The sequence below is a fragment of the Choloepus didactylus genome, chromosome 3 (genome assembly GCF_015220235.1).
Source record: "Choloepus didactylus isolate mChoDid1 chromosome 3, mChoDid1.pri, whole genome shotgun sequence".
In the NCBI taxonomy this organism is placed as follows: domain Eukaryota; kingdom Metazoa; phylum Chordata; class Mammalia; order Pilosa; family Megalonychidae; genus Choloepus; species Choloepus didactylus.
In genome coordinates, this window is record NC_051309.1 from 54,236,103 (window position 1) to 54,250,261 (window position 14,159).

The following is a 14,159-nucleotide window of genomic DNA, read 5'->3' on the forward strand; positions in this document are numbered from 1 at the left end:
ACAAACACCACACAATGGATTGGCTTAAACAACAAGCATTTATTAGCTCTCAGTTTTGAAGGCTCAAAGTCCAAAATCAAAGCATTGGCAAAGCCATGCTTTGTCTCCAAAGTCTGTAGCGTTCTGGCACTGGCTTGCCACAATCCTTGGGTTTTGGGGCTTGTATCTCTTCCTCCCATCACAGAGCAATCTCTCTCTCCTCATGTCTGCTCTTCTGGTTTCCCTTGACTCTCAGCTTCTGGCTTCTCTTTATAAGGCCTCCAGCAATAGGGATTGAGACCCACCCTGATCCAGTTGGCCACACCTTAAGTAATAACATCTTCAAAGGTCCTGTTTACAAATAAGTTCAAACCTATAGGAACACAGATTAAGATTAAAGACATGCCTTTTGTTGGAGTACATAATTCAATCTACAACATCCTGGATGGGATTACAGAACAGAGAGAGAACATTAGTGGAAAAACTGGTAAAATCTGAACAAAGTCTGGAGTTTAGTTAATAATAATGTGCCAATATTGGTGACTTGGTTCTGACAATGTTCCAAGACCGTATACTTAACATTAAGGAATATAGAGGTACTCTTTGTATTGTCTTTGCAATTTTCTGCAAATCTAAATTATTCTAAATTTAAAGATTAAAAAAAAAAAGCTGCCTTGTAGATTCTCTGATTGCAAATTTAAAAAAAAACAAAACAAAACAACAACAACAACAACAAAAAAAACACCAAAACGGAATCTGTCACCTGGGGTAAAAGTCATACTTCATTGTCCCAAGAACGAATTTATGGCTTATTCAGCCTTTGGGTAATCCAGAATTAAACTAAAGGAATAAAGCAAAGAAACCAGACAACATGTAGCCTAAAGAGGGTAAAATTTATTTAACAAACATCACTTGCAGTTACTTCCTTTTTAAGATAATGGCAATTCTTTACTGTCTCTCTCTTCCATAGCACAACTCCTGGAACATAGCAACTGATCAATTTCAAGCAGAACAGATTGGGTAATCTTTCCAGGAAAAGAGCTTGACCTGCTCAAGGAACTGAAAGAAGCCCATTGTGGCCAGAGCACAGTGAGGGGAAGCAGAGGTGCAGCAGGAAAGTTGGAGAGAAAAACAGAGGCCAGACCAGGCAAGGCCCTGTCGGCTGTGGGAGGGCAAGGTTCATTCAGCGAGATGCCTCTGGAGGATGGTAAATCGAGGGGAAGCATGACCTGACTTACACATTTAAAAGGTCCATCTGCCCCCTATTGTGACGCTCTGGGAAGGACCCTGGCAGATATGAATCACCTGGACTTATTCATGAGGAAACCTCAGACGAACCCAAATGGAGGCGTGTTCTATACGTCACTGGCATGCACTCTTCAAAATCCCTAATGTCAAGAAAGACAAAGAAAGTTGAGATTAAAGAAGGCTAAAGACATGGGACAACTAAATGCAATGCCCATCTGGGATTGGATCCTGGAAGGAAACAAAAATGCTATAAAGAGCATTTTGGGAACAAGTGGAGAAATTTGAATATGGACTGTAAATTAGTTAAGGGTATTGTATAGATGTCAAATTTCCTGAATTTGATCATTGCACTGTGGTTATATAAGAGAATGCCCTTGCTCTTAGGCGATATACTTAAGTATTTAGAAGTGAAGGGTCATGATGTCTCCAGTATACTCGCAGCAAAAAAATAAAATAAAAATTAAATAATAAGAAGAAAGAGCAGCACCTATGGAGAAAGAGATAAAGCAGATATGGCAAAATAGGTAAAATCAGTAAATATAGGTGAAAGATATTGAAATGTACCGGAATTGCCAGAGAGGAGAGACAGCTGAGGAGTTCTGGCAAAGGCGTTTATTCTGCGAGTGGAAAGGAGCCCGCCTGGGCAGCGCATGCACCCGCCGTGGCAGGGAGAATGCATTATATGGGCAGGTTTGCACGCGTGGAAACCTGGGGAGGGGAGGAGGAGGAGGGAGAAAAGTTTGTAGCAAAAAGCTTTTTAGTTGCCATCAGCCCTGGACAGGGGGTTAATCTTTTATTGCCGCAGGCTGACCTCCGTCAAGGCCTGGGAGGCTGCTGTTATCTTTCTGCTGCGGGCTGGTTTTCTTCAAGGCCTCAGAGGCTGCTGTTATCTCTCTGCATTTCTTGAGGAGGCTGGACCTATCAGATATATAGATACTTATTCTATTCTTGAAAGTTTTCTGTAGGTTTGCAATTTTTCAAAATAAAAAGATAAAGAAATCTTTTAGGCCACTGTGCCACAAATGGATTGGAAGACGCAAGAGAGAAGGTTAGTCCAGGAAAGACAGAAAGTTGGCTTGGACTAGGGACTGGCAATGGATGGGAAGAGATGCCAATACGGCTGATGAATGTCTCAGAGCTGAAGGAATGGGTGTGGGAAATGAGGGAAAGGAGTATTTTATTTACACTTGTCATTGTAACAAATCCATATTGGCTTATTTCTGATTGTCTGTTAATAAAATATTATCTTTCAACATATTATAATAATCATTAAAATCACCATAAGCCTAAATATAATCAGTATTATCACTAATGTGATAATTACAAACAGACTAATGACTTGTTTCCATGGATATAATTAATGCTTATGGATGAATTAAACTACACACAAGAATCATGATTCAGTAGATCTCGGGTGAGACCCAGAAAATTATGTTGTTGTTGTCATTTAAACTCCTCAGTAGTTCTGATGCACAGTTTTGAGAAGCACTGCACTTTAGATTCCGAACTGCCTCCTGTTGCATTCTGCCTCCCTGAGGGTTTCAGGGCAAACCCACCCACAGGCTAAAGCATATTTATTAATCATTGAAACATGGACTGTCTGAGCAACAAACAAGATTATTCAAGAGACATGAACATCACCACAGGAGTGATGTCATCCCCTTTATTAAGAGCTTTGCTTGAAACAGTAACTTCTTAAGTTCTCTTTCCAAGTCCTACCTTTCAACTTTCAGATTTCTATATTTTATCTCAAGAATAAGATAATAAGAACAAATTTTGTGGCATTTACAATTTATATCATGTGATTTTGGTACCCGTTATGAAACAACCCCAAGTCAAGAAAAAACATTTCTGCAAAAATAGAAATTTCACTATTAGACCAGTTAGAAATTCTGACCCTGCTGACAGGGTAACAATGAAAAAACACACTATCAGCTTTCAAGCCTCTCTTGGCTCTAGGATACTCCAGAGGAAAGGATTTCAAACACCAGCTGAGGACGGACATCAAGCCCATTACAGTGTCTTCCAGCAATCTTAAAATTATGCCTCAAATTATTATCCTTAGATTATGTTCCCAGTGTCTGTGTATGTTAAACAAATGTGAAACTAAAAAATCTCTTTTAGCATCAATATAACCAAGTAGTTTCAGGGTTCAGTGTTAGTTCTTGGTCCAAAAGATTTAATGAATCTCTCTCATTTCCCCAAGCACTTTCCCTGGACCAATTCAAGATTTGCAAATGGATACAGTTAAATCTCCTAAGACTACCAGTATAATTCCATCCTGTCCTATGGGGAAAATGTTTTAAGTTTAAGGATACTGTTTGCACAAAGATATATGTGCAAAGATATTCATGGCAAAGTTGCTTGTAATAGCAAGCACAAAAAAAAAAAAAAAAAAAAGAAAGAACCTGAATGTTCTTCAGATAAAGTACGGTATATCCATACTATGGAATTATATGCAGAAACTTTTTTTTAAAAAAAAGGAAGTAGCTCTAATATAGAAAGATCTTCAAGGATATTAAGTAAAATAAAAAAGTCACAGGATAACATTTAATATTTGTTTAAAAACACAAACCTAAATACATGTGCACATAATTATATATGTATGTGTATTTACACATTCATTAATCCAAAGAAAAAGGTCTGGAAGGGCCTTCTACAAACCTTCATGAGGAAGGAAGTAGAATTGGGAGAGGCTGAAGGGGAACTTTCAGTTTTTGGCTTTATTTAACTTGGTATTTTTGAAGTTTTAACTACAATCATGACTTGTGTATCATGTCTGTAATTTTCAAAAAATTGTGTATGACAGTAAAATATACAAAAAATAAATGGCAAAAGAAACATTGTGAAGATTTCTATTTTTAAATTATATTTTCCAAAGCATGGACAATGAGCATTTACTGTTTATTTAAAAAAATAATAAAGAAGTATTTTCAAAAAGGAAAGATGAGCATGTTATTTGACTGGAATTACGGATACCCCTAATGTTTCTCTATGAAATAGCCCAGTATGGGATACAGAAATGGTTCAGGGAAGGGGTTGCCAAATTGCTAGAGATTTGGGGAAGTTGGAGCTGTCGGGGCAAGCTTCAGGGATGGGCATCGTGCTGGTTTGGATGTATTATGTCCCCCAAACGCCATTATCTTTGATGCAGTCTTGTGTGGACGGGAAATGTATTGGTGTTGATTGGGTTGGAGACTTCTGATTGGATGTTTCCGTGGAGATGTGCTCACTCAACTGTGAGCGAGATCTTTCATTCGATAATTTCCATGGAGGTGTGGCCCCGCCCATTCAGCATGGGCCTTGATTAGTTCACTGGAGCACTATATAAGCTCAGACAGAAGGAGCAGGCTTGCTACAGCTAGGAGGGACACTTTGAAGAATGCACGGAAGCTAAGAGAGGAGCTGCAGATGAGAGACAGTTTGAAGATGGCCGTTGAAAGCAGACTTTTGCTCTGGAGAAGCTAAGAAGGAAAAACACCCCAAGAGCAACTAAGAGTGACATTTTTGAGGAACTGAAGCCTAGAGAGGAACATCCTGGGAGAAAGCCATTTTGAAACCAGAACTCTGGAGCAGACGCCAGCCATGTGTCTTCCCAGCTAACAGAGGTTTTCCGGACACCATTGGTCATCTTCCAGTGAAGGTACCAGATTGTTGATGTGTTACCTTGGACACTTTATGGCCTTAAGACTGTAACTGTGTAACAAAATAAACCCCCTTTTATAGAAGTCAATCCATTTCTCGTGTTTTGCATTCTGACAGCATTAGCAAACTAGAACAGGCATGAACAGAGAAGGCCACCTTCAGGTCTGTCCTGCTCACTGTCCCTTTCGGCCCTGCAGAGGTTCCAGGATCTCTGCAAGCACAGAACCCCACCCTATATGTGCAGGGAGGCCTGCCTCAGGCAAGGTCCTACATCCTTTGGGAAGTGCAGATACAGTACTCATGGAGGAAATGCTGACTTAATTAGATACCAGTAGCATCACCAGCTCCAGGGGCAAAACTTCTCTCAAAGCTAGCTATAGAATAAATTTGCCCCAAGAGCATGAATTCTGACTGGATGATGTCAGCTCTTTCTGCTGTCTTTTTTTTTTTTTATTGGCTGACCAAAACAGTGTTCATCTATGCTTGAGAACCAAATTTGCAGACTTCATTGTCCTAAAGGAAAAGAAAATATTAAATAGCTAACTTCAGAACCAGCCCACAGCAGAGAAAGCATACTATTTGGTGTCTCTCAGAGAAACAATTCATACCTCCAAGGAATAAAAGAATTAAGCTTAATGGTGTTAGCACAATCTCATCTTTTTTTTTTTTCCTTAAATTAATTCAGGTGACTTGACTTATTTCTATTTTAAACATGTGCTTACATGGAAGACATGACTGATACTATTGTGTTCAGCCAATTCAGGCCTAATAATGAATTAGTAATAAAAAGAAAATAACCAATACTTTTGAAAACTTACTATGTATCAGGCGTTGTGTTATGCGCTTTACATACTTTATCTCATTTAGACCTCATCATCGTTTGCACTTGCAATTTACATCAGGGAACCTGAGTGGTCACCAGAACAAAGGAGTTCCAGTTTGCTAAAGCTGCAGGACATGCAATCTACCAGAAATGGGGATTTATTAGGTTGCAAATTTACAGTTCTAAGGCCATGAAAATGTCCCAATTAAAGCATTAAAAGATAGATACTCTCTCAGAGGAAAGGCCGATGGCATCTGGGGTTCCTCTGTCACATGGAAGGCACATGGCCGGAGTCTGCTGGTTCTCTCCTGGGGTTAGCTTCTGGTTTCCGAGGCTTCTCTCTCTCAGCTCCTGTGCGTCCTTGCTTGTTTCTCCCAGGGCATTTCTCTCTAAGTGTCTGGGGGTCCTCTCTTAGCTTCTCTGGGGCAAACTCTGAATTTCACCTCTTAGCTTCTCTCCTCGTTCTAGCTTCAACAGCTGTCTCCAAAATGTCTCTGGGAGTTTTCTCTCTCAGCATCTCTGAGCTCTCTTCAAAATGTCTCTGCCTTTTTTCCTCTCATAAAGGACACCAGTTAACTAACTAAGACCCATCTTGAACCAGGTCCATGCAAACAACCTAATCAAAAGATTTCACCCACAACAAGTCTGCACCCAAAGATTTAAAAGAACATGGCTTTCCCATGATACATAATAGTTTCAAACCGGCACAAAAGGGTTCCAAAGGACTCTCAGCAGATGACTGAAATCCCAGCCTCAATTTTCTCATCTCTAAATGGATTGATAATAATAGAACCTATTTCACAGGGTTGTCATGAGATCCCAATAAGACAACTCCTGTAAAGTGCTTAGCTTGGTATCTGTCACAGAGTAGTTGCTCAATAAATGTGGGATAAAAATAACCAATGTTAGTAAAGGAAGAACAATAAACACATCAGCAGCATTGGTTTACCAGTATAGCCTACAAACACCTAACAGAAAGCAGGTCAAGACATGGAACACTGAATGGGAGAGTCTTGATGGAAGGTAATACTGCTGAAAAAGTCTGAATCATGACTCCTTGGGAGCTGGAAGGGGTGGGGCAGGATGGAAGATGTGCAAATAAGAGCAGCTTTAGTACTATGGGTTCCTAAAGGGAGGGGTGCCAGAAACCTGACTCCTTGAGAATGGAAGTCCACCTACTTGATTTTGCTCAGGGCTGGCTCTGAACCCACCATCTTTCCTCCAAGGGGGGGGGGGGGGAGAGCAAGGGAGGGAGGTGGAAATCCAGCATCTGAGATGAAACAGGCTGGGTACTTTACCCTCCTGCCCAGTCTTCTCACCCACCATGCTATCACAGTGGAATCAAGTTAAAAATGAGCTCAACAGCATGGAAGGGGGAGATGCGCCATGAAAGGGCAAGTCGAAAGGCTGAAGGATGTTCAGGTAAGGAAGTAAGGGCAGCCTTATCTTTTCAACAACAGGTTGGTGGTTTTCAAATTGTGTTATATGGAACACTGCTTTAGGGGTTCCCCAAAGGTTTTCATTAGAGTTTCACTTTTTTTAAATATAAATCTTGGTTTAACAATCAGCAGACATACCCAAGTGTGTTATAAATCAAAGTTTAACTCACTGGAGACCTCAAATGAGGTACCTTGGGAGGTTAGCTTATTATTATGAAGACCTAAAGATAAAAGTTATCCCACTATCGGCTTTATTGAAAAGAATCCTGAATTACAAAACAGCTTAAAACAAAAACAAAGAAAACCACCGTTCTCATTTGCAACATATCTGTGTGAACTTCGATTTTCTTAATCCTATGTAAGCAAAACAAAATTCAGGTACAAACTGGGTGCTGAGACCAATAAAAAGACTGCTACTCTCATTAACAATCCTTAATTTCGATGTAATGTTCATCAAATGGCCTCGTTCTCATTAACTTTATAAAAACAACTTATACGTGAATACTAATAAAATGCTACAAAATACCATATACTCACTCATTAAAGTTCTACAGAAGATTGTATTTTTTTTAAAAAGGTTGTGCTACTAAAATAAAAGTTGGAAAACCTCAGCCCCTACACAACTTGGAAAATGGGGTGGGGAGGGGAAGGGGAGGGCTGGTTTTACGATCAGGTTTTATAAATAAGACCCTCTGGTCTCTGCTCCAGCCCCACCAACTGCTAGGACCACCTCTTTCCCCTTCCCAGCCCAGACTCCCTGCATCTCGGGCCCCCGCATGCTTCTCCCACAGACACCGGGTAAAGATGGAGCCTCAGCAAGCTGAAACGCAACGTGCATCCCTCCCTGCTGGGGTCACCACACAGAGTACCGCCAGGGTGACCGCTACCAGTCCCTCCTTTCCTGCTCAAGGTAACGCTGACTCAGAAACTAATGCAATCGAGGCTTGATAAGATCTCAGGGCTTCAGTTTCCTTAGCTCAGCTTTGGAAAGTGTGAGCTATTATCTAAGCACAGTCCGGCTCAGGCATTCTTTGATTTAATCCATTGATCAGAGAAAGGTGCTAGTGGCATGCCATGAGGGAAAACACCAACAGGAACGGGTTGAGACAAATAGAAACACTGAGCCTGGCTCCCTTCCCTTTGGGAAAATTCCGGAAAAGTAAAGGGTAAATGGAAAGGTGAAAACCTGGAAGAGAAGGCATATGGAACAGCCTTGAACTGATAGGGCTCTTCCTGTAGAGGTTTTTGCTCCTGCATAAATTTACATCCCATGTTAGTTATATTTTATGTAACATTGTTATAAAGTGCTATTGCTTTCATTACAGTTTTCCAAATAAATGTGGTCACCACCACCCCCTAAACACTGCAACTTCAGTTTCATTATATTTCATATTATTTAGCCATTGTACAAGTTAAACCCTTTCAACAACAATAAAATCTCTGCATCACACAAAATATTTCCACCTTCAGGCTAGCTATATTATTTCAAGTTAGAGGAATGACAAAATAAGTGGATAACCCCTTAGAGCTGGTTGTCAATTTGTACTGAACCAACACCTCATATATTTTTCCTGTATCTATTTAGAGATCCTGAATAACTAGGAGTTTGTTAGTTTGGTAACTTTCCAGTTACTACCTGAAAATTCTATCAGTCTGAAACAAGATCAGCCAGAGTTAGTAACTGTTGAAACTGAGTCATGAGTTCATGGAGGTTCAGTATTCTATTCTAATTTTGTACACGTTTGAAATTTTCCATAATAAAAAGTTTTAAAATAGATAGACTCCCCTAAATCTATTTTAAAATAAATTCTATCAGACAGCCTCATCCAAATCTTAATGTGACAGAAATGACTCACTAACTTTCCAGGCCTATGGCAAAGAATGCATCATTCCTTCCTTGTTCCCTTCTGCTTTGATTTGGAATTTTTCTTCATTGAATATCCTTTTCACACTACCATCATTCACTTACTCAAACCTCCTGTTCTTAGAATGCCATGTCAATACAGACCTTTCTTTCTCTTTCCCTCTCTCTCTCTCTTTCTTTCCTTTCTCCCTCCCTCCCTCTCACTCTCTCTCTTAGAACAGCTCAATGATGGGGGTTGGTTAGTACAATACAGAGAACCTAAAGAGAAAAGTACAAAATGGCACTTAACACCAGTGCCAGTACTCATTTCTTATGGTTACAACTAGGAATAAATTAATTTTTGTGTTACTTTTCTTTACAATGCAAATCAAAGCCATTAACTTGAACTTGAGGTGTACATGCAATACAAATACAACCTTATGCAAAACACTTTTCCTAAGTAACATTACACTTTAAAATATTGGAAACTGAATATCTGTGCTGATTTGTATTTTGAATTAATAGAAAAAGAAGAGGACAACATTGAACTAGGGAGGTTTATACTGAAAATAAAGCTCTTAAAATTAACAATGTCTTCCTTTCCTTTTATACTTACCACAGGCTACATGATGTCCGGAGAGGGTTCATGATGAAAAAAATGTCAGTCACAGCTTTAAGACCTTACTTCAGAAGGAACTAATGAGAAAGCAAATTGGAAGGTGAGACTTCATCTTTGTTTTCAAATAAGTTGTCTTAATTTTTCTTCTTATAGAAAAAGTTTAAATCAATTTTTTATCAAACTATCTAACCCACCAATTTTTGCAGCTTTCAGGTAAAGTCTAGCACTTCGTTTACACAAAGTCTATGAGAGGAGGTCATTGGAGATCATCTAATCTTAAGTCCTGACATCACCCATTCAAGTCCTTGGCACAGTCCCTCACCTGTAAGAGCACAGCATGCCTGGATATGCCCCTGGTGATCCTTTAACAGAATTTCATTTCAAAAACAGGGGGATTTCTACAACAGTCATACATTCTTTAACATCTTATTAGCAAAACTGAGCAATCCAGCTTTCTTAGGTCATCATGCGCTAACATTTTATACAGTTCTCTAGATACGGAAATCCTTTCTCGATCCATACTGTTCACAACAACTAATACAAACTCGGTGTTAGTAGAGTAAATGCTCCAGGAAGAACAAAGAGATTCTTGGCCACCAATATCTCACATCAGGAAATGTGCATTATTAACAATTATCTCTTCTATGCTACTTCCTATTGTAGGGGATGTGTGTACAACTTCATTCATAGAGAATGGGTAAAGGATGGTAGTTTCCCTACATTATCCAGGCCAACAATGATAACTTTGTGCTCCTGGTGATTGAACAGTCTCCATAACCTGGTGAAGAGAATTCTTGGGCAGCAGACGCCCCTCCAGTCCCCCGGGACGCCTGGCCTCCCCCGAGGCTCAGGCTGAGAGAGGAGAGGGATCTCCTCTGCCTCAGTTCCCGGGTGCCCACGCTGGCTGGAACCACACGGAGGCTGGAGCCCAGGCTGCCCCGTCCTGCACCGGGCCCCTCGCTGCTGTGGCCAAACTCACCCGGCGTGCGGCCATCGCCACCGACTTCTCTATAGATGTTTTATCCAACATGTCACTCCCCCAAATGTTCAAATGGAAAATAGAAAAATCCTGAGCCTCTTGTAATCAAAGTCCTATCGTATATTTTATTGTTTGAAATCAGCAGACTCATGATTGCAAATAAATGCCTCTAGCAAAAATAATATAGGTCTGCTCCAAAATTGCAAAGCAATTCTTGGGAAATTCTAAAACAATAAATGAGTACCTCTCCCTATCAGTTTTGAGGGGGTCTTGCATTGTTTGGCCATAAAAACCAATCGTTACATAAAGAATTTTAACCAAAACTTGAATAGCAGAAACATAACAGTGTATCTGCCCTCGGATATGACTGTAACGATTAATATTGTGTCTTGTCACCTTAGCTGGCTTGCTGTGGGAGTGCTCTCTCTGTACCTCTCAAAATTAAGAAAATGGCTCTGAGATCTTTGATTTAATCCCTCATATCAGTCTCTCAAGGATACCATGTGTCTCTCCATCCTTCTTTTTCTTTTTTCCTTCCCCACTTTACAACAATAAGAAGCTAAACAGAACAGGAATCAACTATTTTTCTATCTTAGGCTTTACCACTTATGCATTTGTTTTCACTCAACAGCCAATTTCAGGCAAGAAGCTTCAGCAGTGAACAGAACATTCTGTCCTCTTGGAGCTCATTTTCTTTTCTTTTGATCCTGGTCATTCTTTGTTCCATATATTGTCTAATTTTGCAGAAAGCTGAGAGCCTGTCTGACTTAAGCCTTGGTTTAGACTCAAAATAACAGTTGTCAGTTTTTGGGGGGAAAAAAAAAACATGGACAACTAATGTATGTAAAATAAAAGCAAGACACAGCCAGCTGTCTGATCTTTTAAGCTCTGGGAACTTTCGAGAAAATGGGTATTTTTAGGCCATGCCCACTAGAGGGCACCAGACCTGCACTTGCGTTCTCCCTCACCTCTAACACAGATCTGCCTTTTCCCCATCTCACTACCCCCCACCCCCACCCCCAACCTTATGATTCTAGAAAGCTCTTGGGCATATACAGCACGATCCAGACAGAACTGGGACCTTCCCTGTTGGGATTCCTGAAATAAACTCTATGCTCTCCATCTCTACCAACCTTGAGGTCAAGCCCGATCTTATAGTTTCAGACGCTGCCTCAAACAGGGGTTCTGACACCTCAGTAAGCTCACGAGTTCTGGAGATAGCCACACCTGAGCCTGAGGGGCTCTAGGGGCATGGCTTGGAGGTGTCAGGAATCCATATACAATGAAAAAAGCTAGTTAGTCTTACCATGCCACACTCAGTGCTTTCCAGCAGTTTCTGTACATTATCTCAAATAATTTCACAATCCTCAGTCTCTAACCTCATTTTCCAGATTAGGAAAAACTGAAGTCCAGATTTACCCAAAGTTAGTTGTAAGAAGCTTCTCTTGACATCAGCATCCCACCCCAACCCCAACATTCCCTCTGGTAGGAGTTGTTACAGATCAATTAGATTATCAGGGCACTAACAGCTACTCACAATGAATGTGGCGATTTCTGCCCCCCTTTAGCCCATGAGAACAGAAAGGTAGAGAAACCCAGGCAGACGCTGGGTAGAGGCCCTCCAGTCAAAGCCCACAAGGAACACAACTGCAGTCAACAAATTGGATTTAATGCTTGTTGCAACGAGAGAGACCGTAGACCATGGGGAACCATGGGGCCTCTCAGTAAGATGGTGCCAGAAAGTACTTATTATAGGATTTCGGCTTTGGGTAGGTGATGCTGGGGAGGGCTCAAGGAAGTGGGGGTTTGTTCTGAATGGGGTGCCATTAGGAAGTGGGGATAATTCTTTGGGTATCTTGATAAATCTCATCTAGAAAGCAGATTGACTAGCCCAAAGGTAAAGCGGTAATTGGTAAAGCAGCAGCAGTCACTCACACTAGGCATGAGGGGGATGTCTGTTATTGTGTGGTTCACACAGTGACCTTCTTTTTGTTTGTGCTTGAAAGAATTATGAAATGGTCTTGTTTTTCGTCTCACTCCATCATGGTCACAGCATGACCTCACCTGATGTTGGTGTCTTGGGAGATTGTTTATGTCCAACAACAGAACACCAAGGCCTAGATGTGAGTGCAAGGCCAGGCCCTGAGAACATCCTGAGCGTAGTTGTGTCAAGCTAGTTCCTGACAGTCGGGGCTGCTTTTCTCATCCTCATCTCTCTTCAGTCCTATCTGAAGAGATATGCATGGGGGACACTGTGAGGATTAGAGTAAATGCAAATAGTATAAGATAACACTTGGAGCTTCCTAAGTGTTTAAGACTTCAGCTATTATTATATATTCTTTACTTTGACAATTGTGTCTACAACTCCTTTAGTTGTAGGGAAGACCTTGACCGAATAACACTTAATAGCAACCTTTAATAGCACCCCAACCCCAACAGTATGTCCCACATCTGACTTAGGCCACAAACTTCTTGTATCACTCAATCAGGAAGCAACATCAGGACTTGAATGCTGATCTTGTGCCTCCAGATCCTTTGCACCCCAAATATGCCATGATGGTGGCACCAGCCAGTGGCTGATCTGAACCACAATCCAGGCTTGTGGTTCCAAGTCCAGGGCTTGTGCACACTACTGTTCCACTGAGTATAAAATTCTCATCAGAGAGCAACAGAAAGGGCATAGAATCTGCAAGTCACAAATCAGCTAGGGTTCTTGTGGGCCCTACTGGGGTTCATCCAACCCAATGGGGCAAACACAGATTGGGGCAGGTGGTACAGGAGACTCAAGACTGTAAGCTAAGCAGTAACGCTGCAAAGACCTTACACTTGTTCATCCTTGTTCCCCTCCTCCAACCTCTCTGAGATTCACACCTCCTTATTCTTCCATGTTCTGTATAAATACCCAACTGAGTGTAGGTTCTGCCTTGAGTTCATTCTTCACATACCTTTACACAGACTCCTCAGACTGCACCCTAGTTTAAAGACCAAGTTCAATTAATGAACACCCAGGAGAGTGCTTCCTCTGCATCCTACAGCCTTCAGCCCTACTTCTGCTGGAGCCTCTTAAATGTAAGTTGGCACATCAACAAACCCAGGCTAGCAATTTATACTTATCATTTTGTTCTATGGGTTTTGGGGTTGCAGAGATGATTAAAAAAAAAAATTTAGGGACAACTGGAATCTCTTTAGGTTTAGTAACACCTGCTAATTAGGTTATCTACCACTTCTTTGTAAACTATGGTTTTCAAGCAATTTATTCTACAGTGAAAACAAAAGAAGACCAATAAGACGAATCTCTTCTTCACACATTTCATAACCCATTACAATATATATTTTTTCCTAATCCCTTCAGATTGGAAAACAGGCAATTTTCAGCCTAGCTAGACATGAGCTCTGAAGTGAAAAGATTTGGCTTGCGATAAAAAGTCTGAAGTCTCAACTTAAAATTTTCTTGTGTTTATTTTTAATTGTCTCAGCACAGAATGTTCTTCCAGGTAAGGTGAGTTAAAGAAACTCTGAAGTACAAATACAGTTGAGTCAGATCACAGGAGGAGTTGGTTGAATATATATAGAAACGGTGCCTT

The 14,159-nt window shown here is 40.7% G+C and overlaps 1 long non-coding RNA gene across 2 annotated transcripts; it reads right to left on the bottom strand.

Moving 5' to 3' along the window:
- Window positions 1-299: 299 nt before the first annotated feature.
- LOC119528612 lies at window positions 300-9,679 on the bottom strand. Of its 2 annotated transcripts, none has more exons than XR_005215758.1 (4): window positions 9,594-9,679; window positions 2,039-2,145; window positions 1,218-1,367; window positions 300-352 (listed from the first exon to the last, which is right to left on the bottom strand). It is a non-coding gene; the product is annotated as an uncharacterized LOC119528612 (long non-coding RNA). The 2 variants fall into 2 exon arrangements; XR_005215757.1 differs by having other exon boundaries at window positions 330-352; window positions 743-1,367.
- Between the last annotated feature and the right edge of the window lie 4,480 nt (window positions 9,680-14,159).